The following is a 12,285-nucleotide window of genomic DNA, read 5'->3' as shown; positions in this document are numbered from 1 at the left end:
GTGGCCTAAGGATGACCTCCATTGACACAGCAGGGCGCTATATAACCTGACATCCTATTTGACTTCTGAATTGCGTTTGTCTTGATGAGACCACTCTGACTCTCAGGTCCTTCTCATAAGGTGGAGTTTCAAGTTTGTGGCCACCAGGGGGTGCTCCAGCTCCCTAAACACAGGACACCCAGAGGCTCCGGGCACAAGTCGCCAAAGCAAAGAGGATTTTATTGTGGGAAACTCTTCCTTTCCAAGCATTTCCCACACCACAAGCACAAGTACAGCAACTCTCAGTCTTCTTCTTTCTCTCTCTCTGCCTCCTCTGCTCCTCCTGTTCCTCTTGACTCCCTGAGCTTCTTTTATATAAAACCTCAAAGTACTTCTGGTGTCCCACTGGAACACTGCAGGCCAACAATGAAGGGCTTACCAGTCCCTGCAGCACCCCCTGGTGGCACCAGCAGGGCTAAGCTAATGAAGCATTTTGAAAATGCGACGTGTGTACTTTGGACTCGAGCTCCACCCCCCTACATTCATCCTGATAATATCGGCTACACACGACACATGCACATCATAGAGAAGCAGGTTGTTGGCATTCATCGTATGATTTCAGCCAACAGTTGGGAGGGCTCAGCTTGTTTCTGACACGCCATCTTATGAATTCAGGGTTCAGCGCTGGGCACGGCTCATCTTAAATCGTCCTCCACTGCTAGTAAAGGTGCTTGCTTTTGATGTACACTAGGATGGAGGACGTTTCTTCACAGAGTAGAGCGTTGACGCCCAGTGAAGTAGCTGGGGGGGGGGGCAAGGGGGGACATCTGTCCCCGGGCACAGCATCCAGCGGGCACCGAATTGATGTTCCCCATTGCATTTTGGCAAACAGGAGGGGGCGCAAAATTGTCAGTTGTCCCCAGGCACTGAAAACCCTAAGCTACGCCTCTGTTGATGCCAATAGCGAGAGTACATCAGCGGCACATCTTGAAGAAGAAGAAGAGAGGGGAAAACCCTCTGGACAACGAAACAAGCGGCATTCCTCAGATTTGTATAATAATTATTTTAAAGAATATCAAAAAAGAAACACAAAAGGGAATACAGGACAAAAAAAATAACAACATGTTTTGTGAAATATTGTGAAAAAATAGAATATCACATCGAGTTTAGAAGGTACCTGAAGTCCTATTGTCCACCACACCACTTGGTCATTTATTGCAAATGCCTGTGGTTCCCTGAGTGAAGAAAAACTTTCTAAAGCAAACAAATCCAAATAGCAGTAAAGCAACATGACCACCTGATAATGGAAGAGGGGCTCTAAATCAAGGGAGGGGGAAACCCAAGTGAGAAACATCAATCAAAAAATCAGGAGTCAAAAACCAGCAATGCCAACACTGCAATGCCAACTGGAGCAGCTCCTTCATTCAGCTGTGACCACACCCCCAACTCTGCATCATCGGGGAGGCCACGCCCCTTTAAACTAATTAACAAACAATGATAGATAGATAGATAGATAGATAGTATCTATCTATCTATCTATCGATCTATCTATCTATCTATCTATCTATCTATCTATCTATCTATCTATCATATAGTGCCTTTCATCTATCTATCTATCTATCTATCTATCTATCTATCTATCTATCTATCTATCTATCTATCTATCTATCTATCATATAGTGCCTTTCATCTATCTATCTATCTATCTATCTATCTATCTATCTATCTATCTATCTATCTATCTATCTATCTATCTATCTATCTATCTATCATATAGTGCCTTTCATCTATCTATCTATCTATCTATCTATCTATCTATCTATCTATCTATCTATCTATCTATCTATCTATCTATCATATAGTGCCTTTCATCTATCTATCTATCTATCTATCTATCTATCTATCTATCTATCTATCTATCTATCTATCTATCTATCTATCTATCTATCTATCTATCATATAGTGCCTTTCATCTATCTATCTATCTATCTATCTATCTATCTATCTATCTATCTATCTATCTATCTATCTATCTATCTATCTATCTATCATATAGTGCCTTTCATCTATCTATCTATCTATCTATCTATCTATCTATCTATCTATCTATCTATCTATCTATCTATCTATCTATCTATCTATCTATTATATAGTGCCTTTCACTTCTATCTATCTATCTATCTATCTATCTATCTATCTATCTATCTATCTATCTATCTATCTATCTATCTATCTATCTATTATATAGTGCCTTTCACTTCTATCTATCTATCTATCTATCTATCTATCTATCTATCTATCTATCTATCTATCTATCTATCTATCTATCTATCTATCTATCTATCTATCTATCTATCTATCTATCTATCTATCTATCTATCTATCTATCTGTTAAAGGTGCGCAGTCCAATAAGGAAGGAGGTCCTGCTCTGCCCTTTCTTCTCCAGTTCCTCTGTGTTACCAGACCAGTCCAGCCCGTCTTTGATGTGGACCCCCAAGTACTTGTAGGGGTACACCGCCTCCACATTCACACCCTGAGTTGTGACCGGACGTGGAGGCTTTTTGTTTCAGTGAAAGTCAATAAACAGTTCCTTGATTTTGCTGATGATTTGGTTGCAGACAATTCTCAAAGTCCTTCCCGACTCCCCTCCTGTGTCTCAGTGCCCCCCATAAGTGCAGAATCATCTGAGAATTCCTGCAGGTGACCTGACCTGCAGTTATATTTCTAGTCTGAGGTGTACAAAGTGAAGCGAGGAGGAGACAGGCCTGTTCCTTTTGGTGCTCCAGTGGTGCTCTCACAGTCCCCGAGTGTCACAAACTGCGGTCTGCCTGACAGATGGTCCATCATCGTGGACACCACAGGCTCATCTGCCTGCATATCTCTGAGCTGACCCCTTAACAGAGATGGTCAGGTGGTATTGAAGGCGTTGGAGAAATCAAACAACAGAGAATCCTCAGAGTGCAGCCATCTTTGTCCAGCCTCATGGAGCAGACAGTCTTTGTCTTGTAGTCAGACTGCAGTGAGTCCAAGGGGGTCTTTCACTAGATGACTCACATAGACCAGCCTGTTGAAGGTCTTCATGATGTCAGACTCCAGTGCCACTGGTCTGTAGTCATTAGGGGTGAGGAGGTGCCTACCTTACAATTGCAGAAATTTGTTTTTTTCCACAGCAGATGTCCTTTGTGGAGCCTTCATGAAGGACTGAACAGGTGACAAGAGGACACCACAAAGCTGGCCAGCACAGGACTTAAGGACCCGAGGACTGACACCATCTGGACTTGCAGCTTTTCCTGTGTGTCTCATTACTTGGGTTTCAGTTATGGACAACTACACTGGTGATCAGGGGTGGGCTCATAACTGGCCATACTGGTGTAGCAATGCAGCAGGTATGATGTTGGGGGGTCTGGTCATTGAAAAGAGGGGGGGGTGGTGGAGAGGGGACATCGATGCCCTTCTGACACCTGAACCCTGGATTGTCTGAGTCCAGTCCATTCCAGACCTCCTTCACGTCATCCTCATTCAGCTTCCTTTGCCTTTTCTTCAGCCCTTCCGCCCCTCGTCATCAGCGGATCTGAATGTTCTCTTCTTCTGCTTCTAATTCAGGAGATCTTTTAGGGTTCATTGTTTGAAAAGCAATGCGCTGTCTTTGAGGGTACCACTGAAGGTCTTGTTGTTCCCCATGTGACACACGTGTCATTTCCCAGTCTGTCATTCAGAGCCACGTCACCTTCCAGGCTCCTCTTCCTCACTCTCTTGGTGGCTGTTGTGGTGTATAGAAGTTGATAAACATTTTGTATGTCTCTATTTGTGACTAAAACAAAGCCGTGTGATATTTGTAATATTAGTGTTATGTCGTTGATAAGAACAGCGGTGGTTTGGTATTCAGCTAACCCCCCCACCTTTATAGGACTGCGTCTTTGTAGTTTTATGACAGGGTCGGGGGGGAACTCCCTAAAACCAGTTTGGCAAGTCATTCTCTGCAGGACCCTCTCAATCATAGGAAAGCCAAACTACCCAGCTGGCAAGCATCAGCTCAACAAATAGTTTTGGGGGGGGCAAGTGTGAAAGGTATTCTGTGCCCCCATTGGTCTCAAATATGTCTGTTTGGGATTGGTGTGAATCAGAGGCCATTCTGTACCAGGACGCCCTATTGGTTGTAAGGGTTTGGACAGAGAATGCATAATTTCGGTTGCTTGACCCCTCCCTCTCTCTCTCATCATCATCATCATCATCATCATCATGAAGAAGGAGTATCTCACACACCACAAACTGAAAAGAAGACCCCACGGCAGCCATATTAAGAGAGGCATACAGCCTTGCCCTGAAGAAAGCCATAAAATGAGGACTTAACTTAACTGGGGACATTTAAAGTAAGTGCCAGCCTGTGTGCCACCTGAAACTACACGTCAGCATTTATCAGGTGGTATGGCTGCCAATATTCACTTGTACTTTGCTTATTGTTATTATTTATGAATATTATCAATGATACACTATTTAAAGTTGTAACTTATCTCCTGTTTGTATTCTATTCTGTGTAATGGCCCGAGCTTATAGATGCAGAAGGGAAGGTGGGGAGAAGTCCTAGAGTACAACACCTTAGAGACAGTGGCACATCTATGGCATTCGGACAATAATGAATACAAAAGGGGAGAGTCAAGTCATAGAGAGTGTGGTGGACGGCCGGCTGGGACGCCTCTGAAGTGGCAGGGCTGGGGGAAGGCAGCATTTTTAGGACCTCCTCCAAAATGCTAGATGGCAGCTTCCCCTGGAATGTAGTGGTGCATCCTGGGAATTGGAGTCCAGTTTCTCAGCTGCCAGGGGGAGCTGTGAAAGGACCTGGGGAGTCATGAAGATGGAAACCCCTCAGTACTTCCGGGCTGGGATTCTCCATCTTGACCTGGAAGTGCTGGCAAGTCACGCAGGAGGAAGAGCAGAAGTACTTCTGGGTCAAGAACTGTATAAAGGACTGGTGGAGACCCAGCAAGCGAGCTGAGGTTGGGAGATAGTGGACAGAGTTTGCTGGGAGGAGTGGAGGAGATATTTGTGTTGATTTATTGTGCTCAGTTATTGAAGTAATAGTACAGAAGAAGAAAAAAGATGGAACGTGTCCCTCGTCTGTCTGTTGGCAAAAAGGTGGGCAACCAAGTGCCACAAAGGGTCCACCTACTTACAAGAGCTCTACTGAGACAGGACAGTGGTAACTTGTAGGTGGTCATGAGATTGTGGTCAGATCTGCCCAAAGGTGCCACAGGTTTACACTTAAAGGCATCTTTGATATTTGAGTAGAGCAGGACTTGCGGTCTCCTCGAGTACAACTTGACACACACTCGTTGAAGTTTGTCGTTGTTCTCATATACTTCTATTTCATTTGTATTTACATTAGAAATACAGTACTGGGCAAAAGATTTAGGCAGGTGTGAAAAAATGCTGTAAACAAAGAATGCTTTCAGAAATATAAATAATGATTGTTTATTGTTATCAATTTACAAAACGCAAAGTGAGCGAACAAAAGAAAAATCAAATCAAAATTTGGTGTGACTACCTTTGGCCTCAATTCTTATTGGTCCACTTGCACAAAGTCAGGGATTTTGTAGGATTCTAGTCAGGTGTCTGATCAACCAATTCTACCAAACAGGTGCTAATGATCATCAATGTCACACGTAGGTTGAAACACAGTCATTAACTGAAACAGAAACAGCTTCAAACTGGGTGAGGAACAGCCAAACTCTGCTACCAAGGTGAGGTTGTGAAGACAGTTTCATGTCATGGCAAGATTGAGCACAGCAACAAGACACAAGGTAGTTCTACTGCATCAGCAAGGTCTCTCCCAGACATCTCAAAGCAGACTGGGGTTTCAAGATGTGCTGTTCAAGCTCTTTTGAAGAAGCACAAAGAAACGGGCAACGTTGAGGATTGTAGACGCAGTGGTCGGCCAAGGAAACTTAGTGCAGCAGATGAAAGACACATCAAGCTTATTACCCTTCGAAATCACAAGATGTCCAGCAGTGCCATCAGCTCAGAACTGGCAGAAACCAGTGGGACCCAGGTACACCCATCTACTGTCCGGAGAAGTCTGGCCAGAAGTGGTCTTTATGGAAGAGCTGCAGCCAAAAAGCCATACCTCCGACGTGGAAACAAGGCCAAGAGACTCAAGTATACACGAAAACATAGGAACTGGGGTGCAGAAAAATGGCAGCAGGTGCTCTGGACTGATGAGTCAACATTTGAATATTTGGTTGTAGCAGAAGGCAGTTTGTTCGTCGAAGGGCTGGAGAGCGGTACAATAATGAGTGTCTGCAGGCAACAGTGAAGCATGGTGGAGGTTCCTTGAACGTTTGGGGCTGCATTTCTGCAAATGGAGTTGGAGATTTGGTCAGGATTAATGGTGTTCTCAATGCTGAGAAATACAGTGTGAAAGATAGAGGCACTGTCGTCCCCTTGAACCCTCAGATCAGACGTCAGACAGCAGATAAAAATCCAATTATTTATTTTATAATAATAATGTGCACCAAGTACCCTTCTCTCCACAATACTCATAAATAAATCAATAATCAATACAATTAACCAATCCTCCTCTCCCAGACGCGTTGCCACCCTTCCACCCAGCTAAGCTCGATGTCTGGGATTTCCCATAGTCCTTTTATAGTCCTTGACCCGGAAGTGTTTCTCTCTGTCCATGTGACTGTTAACACTTCCGGGTCAGATAAAAACTCCTTTTCTTCAACCCGGAAGTGAGTCATTCGCTCTGTCGCCGTGACTAATACGCACTTCCGGGTTATAGGTGAAACAAAAGTCTCTGGGCCTTCCTGCAGCGTCCCCTGGAGGTTCCCATGGTATCCAGCAGGGCTGTGATGAAAAAACTCCACTGTCCATGATGCCCTGCTGGAACTCGGGGCACCTCTATGTTGCAGGCAGGGCTCCACCTGGTGGCTTGGGGGTATTCGCCGAGATGAATGGCCGGCCATATTCCATAACAGGCAGATACTTATCCATCATGGGAGGAGTATGATTGGCCCCAAATTTATTCTGCAGCAGGACAACGACCCCAAACATACAGCCAAAGTCATTGAGAACTATCTTCAGCGTAAAGAAGAACAAGAAGTCCTGGAAGTGATGGTATGGCCCCCACAGAGCCCTGATCTCAACATCATCGAGTGTGTCTGGGATTACATGAAGAGACAGAAGGATGTGAGGAAGCCGACATCCACAGAAGATCTGGGGTTAGTTCTCCAAGATGTTTGGAACAACCTACCAGCCGAGTTCCTTCAAAAACTGTGTGCAAGTGTACCTAGAAGAATTGACGCTGTCTAGAAGGCAAAGGGTGGTCACACCAAATATTGATTTGATTTCGATTTCTCTTTTGTTCATTCACTGCATTTTGTTGATTGATGACGATAAATGATTAACACGTCCATTTTTGAAAGCATTCAGCATTTTTTCACACCTGCCTAAAACTTTTGCACAGTACTGTGTGTATTACGTAAATAGAAAGACACAAGAAAACCAAAAACGGAGCATGAAAACGGAGACGAAAGAAGCAAGAATGAAACTTGAGCTGGGACAGCAATACCTGACTCTACCGTAACAAAAGAGTTTTACCCTGAGATCCAAAAAGGTGAGGCAGGAGCAACAAACAAAAAGACGTCTCACCTAAAAGTCAAAAAAGCTAAAGGTGAGCAAATAAAAAGAATCACTTCACCAAACAGAGATCCCTGAGCCAGAGTCTGGGGGCCAAAACCAGACAACCCAAGAATGCAGTGGTGAAGCTGCTGGGCCAACTGGAACTCCAACTGCAAGTCCACAAAATGTGGTGGATCCGCCTCCTTAGGCTCCACAGGCTCTAGTCTGACAGATAAACCTGACGTTCATCTTGGAAACAGACGACCCAACCTGCTGGAAGAGCTGCTCCGGCCGGCGTGGGCACAACTGTGCATGTTGAGGACCCTGGGGGTTCAAATCAAGATACAGCGAGGGCTCTGCCTGACATCTGGGAGTGGGACGACTGCCTTACTTGTGAGCCCCCTTGTTTGGTACCAGATATCGTAGGGGAACGCAGTGTGAAGGGGGCCCTGACAAAACTGAAGGGAACCACCAAACACATCATCTCACCTTAATACTAAATGGAATTCAGAAAGCCTCGGGTCTCCATGGTGCCTATCAGACTACTGAGGTCAGAGTGGGCAAAGAACAAAGGAACGCAGTGCAGTGGGGTCCTGGACGTCATTGAAGGGAACTACGAAGATCTCGCTCTGATAAGCAAAAAGAATTGTTTTTGTACTGAAAGCCAAGTCTTGGAGGTCTCAACTCGGACTTTGGGGGTCAGCACAGGATTAGAAAATGGGAGTTCAGAGTGAAAGGGGCACTTCTGTTGGTCCTAAAGGCCTTATCTCTTACAGTAGAAAGATCGCTCTGTTTAAAAACGGATGGCCCTGCTTCAGCACAACCTCATGAAGGCCACACAGATGGTGACGGGTTCCTCTTTAATCATCTGAGGGTCCCAAACCATCGAAAGGCTAAAAGAAATGAAGGGAAGCCAAGAGAGGGGCTAATGGCTTTACATTACCAAGGTCATGTGACTGCTGGTCTCCCCCAGGTTTACCACGTCAGATTTGGGCAAGCGAGAATCTGGGAGAGAATCCAGTAAAAAGGTGGAAGAGGTATGGGGGGGGGGGCACATAAAATTGCCAGTCTGGCACTGTGAACGAAGAGAAAGGGGCACCAGAGAAAGGACACCAGGGGATACCATGTCCTTTGCGATGGTCCATTAGGACTGAAGTTCTGAGAACTGAGCAGCATCCACCACACACCCAAGGGTGAGATGATTGTAAGATTGTATTCTTTTGTCTGCCAGCAGAGGACGGGCATTGGAGCTGCAGAGCATACAACCACCACTGCAGTGGACGTACCATCATGTGGGATGGACCTCTATGAGGCTCACCTGAGGGATGGGCACTGTAAGTGCCATGGAAGACAGACCCTGGCTGGGATGGAGGATGATTTCTTAACTAGCCAGGAGGGCATCATGACAGGACTGCAGAAGTGGAGTCACAACCCGGCCAGGACACCTTGAAATCTTCATCCCAGCTGAGAATGAAGAATAATGGATGGACTGGGATACCAGGAGCAGATCATTCAGAGCAGATGACACCGAGAGACCAAATGAAAGGGGCAAAGCAATCCTGGAGATCGAGGACAAAAGAGGGTCAAAAACCAGAAAGTGCTCCTGACGCTGGGCCTACTTCACTTCATCCAGTGAGGCACAACAAACATGCCAGTGGTCCACCATAGTAGTAAATGGCAGACATAAGGTGAAATCCACGAATGGCGATGAGTCAAATCTGAAATGATAACCTCAAGTTGAGACATCCTGTGACCCATTTTGGGTTTCATCCCATACTTTAAGACGACTTCTTTCAATTTTCTAAAGAGTGTCCTGCTGCCCCCCTTTCTTTCATTCTTCCTTCACTTTTAGGCCCACTCTGGACTTTCCCTTCCCAGATGGTGTGATACTTGAAAGGCACAGCTTTGTCTTTCAGTCCATTAACACTCGCGTCTCCTAATATTCACTTGCTTCTCATTGCACGTCTCTCAAGCTTCAACGCGTTCTACACTTTTATTCAAACAACCCGACTAAGATCTCAGATCTCGTGACGTTTCAGTGCATAACATCTCAGTAATAAAGCACTTCTGCTTTTCTCCACTCCCACAAAGAAACCAAAAAGCTGCAAACTTTCAAGCTCTTTACCACAAGAAGTCACAGAATTGCTCCGTTCAGGTCTTGAGAACTTCCAAAACTCTCAAGGGTCAAAAGTTGAGACTGCCAGGCAAAAATACAACACAATACAATAGAATTTACTTCTGTAGAGCCCAAAATCACACAAGGAGGCCCATACCTTTTGACGGACCCCCAGCCTTGACTCTCTGAGAAGACAAAGGAAAAACTCCCGGAAAAAAAAAAACCCTTATAGGGGAAGAAACCTCTGGAAAGGCAGTTCAAAGAGAGACCCCTTTCCTGGTGGGCTGGGCGTGCAGTGGGTGTCAAAGACAAAGGGGGTCAATACAACACAATACACTGAACAGGACACAAGTCATCCTCAATACAACAGAAATATGACAAGTGCGGAGCAGAATACAACAGTAGATGATGTCACATCAGAGGAGTCCGATTGGTTCAGAGTCCTGGAGACCTCGGCCATCAAGCTGCCTCCCTCTATTGGCCATTTCACAGCTGAGTCAGCGCTGGGCTAGCCAATCAGATGAAAGGACCCTCCTACCCGAGTTTCTTATAATCAGAGATGACTTTTCCTTAGGCAGGTGGGCAGTGGCACCAAGTGGCACATTTGAGTTGGTATCAAATTCTAACTGCCATGTTACTGATGTTTTAGTGCTAATGACTAACAACAGAGATGCAGTCTGCACAGTTAATCAGCAGCTCTAGTCAGGGTGTGCTAACCTGAAGTGGTGAGTCTTCAGCTGGGAAAAACTGTCCAGAATCGTGTCATTGTCATTCTGGCATGCAGCACATTACTGACTCAACTGGCAGCCACATCTCTGTAGGACAATTTCTGTCTTTTATTATCCGAGCTTCTCCAGTCCACATCTGTTCTCATTTCTTCTTCTGTCCTTCTTTTTCCATCCCCATTTCTCATCTGATGTTTTCTGCTGCCCACGTCTCAGCTCCAGCCTCCATTGCTGGTCTTACCACCCACTTTATGTTTAACCTTCCTCTTACTTCTTGGATCACACAAAACTCCTGAGACCTTCTTCAGTTGTTCCATCCACACCGCTCTCTTTCTGGGTTATCCGTATTTCTAATTCCCCATCTTGGGCCACCACTGATCCTCGGCTATTGAAACTTCTCCACTGTCCACTTCATATCTGATCATCATTAAGCCTCACCTATTCTCTCTTCTCCTATTTATCTTCAGTCCTCTATCTTCTGGCTCAAAGATCTTCTCCACTTCCTCCTTTCCTGGTGCCATCAGCACAAAGTCGTGTAATGTGGCCTGACCCTTCACTGAGCCTATAAAACTCCTTGGCTGTGTTTCAGCAGATGCTAATGGAGACACAGCGGCGGCGCCATCCCCTGTCTGATTGACTTCTGGTGACTTGAAAGTTGACTGAACTTTCCAACTTTGGTAAAAAGCGGTGCAGGCCTGCTCAGTGAGGCGACTCCATTTAAACGACTAGGAAGTCTACACTTGTATATAGCGTCGGTCCAAAAGCCCATTTGGAGGCCTTAAGAGTGCTGAAGGGTGGGACGGCGCCCCTCGGTGTCGGTATCAGTATTAGACTTTGACGACGGGGGGAGTCCGCAGCGGTATTACTAGACTTCGATGACCGGCAGGGATGTGAGGTCAGATGAGGTGTCATCATAAAAAGTAAAAGAACCATCCATCCATCCATCCATTTTCCAACCCGCTGAATCCGAACACAGGGTCATGGGGGTCTACTGGAGCCAATCCCAGCCAACACAGGGCACAAGGCAGGGAACCAATCCTGGGCAGGGTGCCAACCCACCGCAGGACACACACAAACACACCCAGCACACACTAGGGCCAATTTAGAATCGCCAATCCACCTAACCAGTATGTCTTTGGACTGTGGGAGGAAACCCACGCAGACACGGGGAGAACATGCAAACTCCACGCAGGGAGGACCCGGGAAGTGAACCCAGGTCCCCAGGTCTCCCAACTGCGAGGCAGCAGCGCTACCCACTGCGCCACCGTGCCGCCCAGAACAAATAATGATAACATAAAATAAATGTGCCCACTGGTCTGTGCTATAAATTTGTTTTCAGTGTGATTCCAATCATTTTTATAGTTCAAACCGCTGAATTCGCTCATTTCCTGTTCAAATAAAAGGAGAGAAACGCGAGGTGCGGCAGTGACGAGTCTCACCTCCCCTCGGACTGCGCTCTCCTCACACACCCACGGGGTTGATGCCTGCCATTGGCACGAGCCTGTCGCTGTCTCTCGGTATGTCGCCAATATACGGTTTGCAGACACGTTTATTACACACCTGACTTTCCACAGTCTGGCTAATATCTTTATGAATTGTCTCTGATATATTTAGTCTCGATGATCGGACACAAAACCGCAGTGAGAAGGCACAAGGCGAGGCAGGCAGTACCGAGCCGTCCTGAAGGGGGCGCATGTGAGCCTGACAGGTGCCCGTGTCTGCTGTTCTTCTGCGCAGAGGCGCCGATAAGTTAGCGACATCAGAAAGTCACGTGCACTGCAGCGGGCCGTTTATTTTTATTTTTTGTACCGACTGACTGACAAAATGGAGGATTAAGATTTTTA

The sequence above is a fragment of the Erpetoichthys calabaricus genome, chromosome 2, assembly GCF_900747795.2.
Source record: "Erpetoichthys calabaricus chromosome 2, fErpCal1.3, whole genome shotgun sequence".
In the NCBI taxonomy this organism is placed as follows: domain Eukaryota; kingdom Metazoa; phylum Chordata; class Cladistia; order Polypteriformes; family Polypteridae; genus Erpetoichthys; species Erpetoichthys calabaricus.
Note: the sequence above shows the minus strand (reverse complement) of the source record.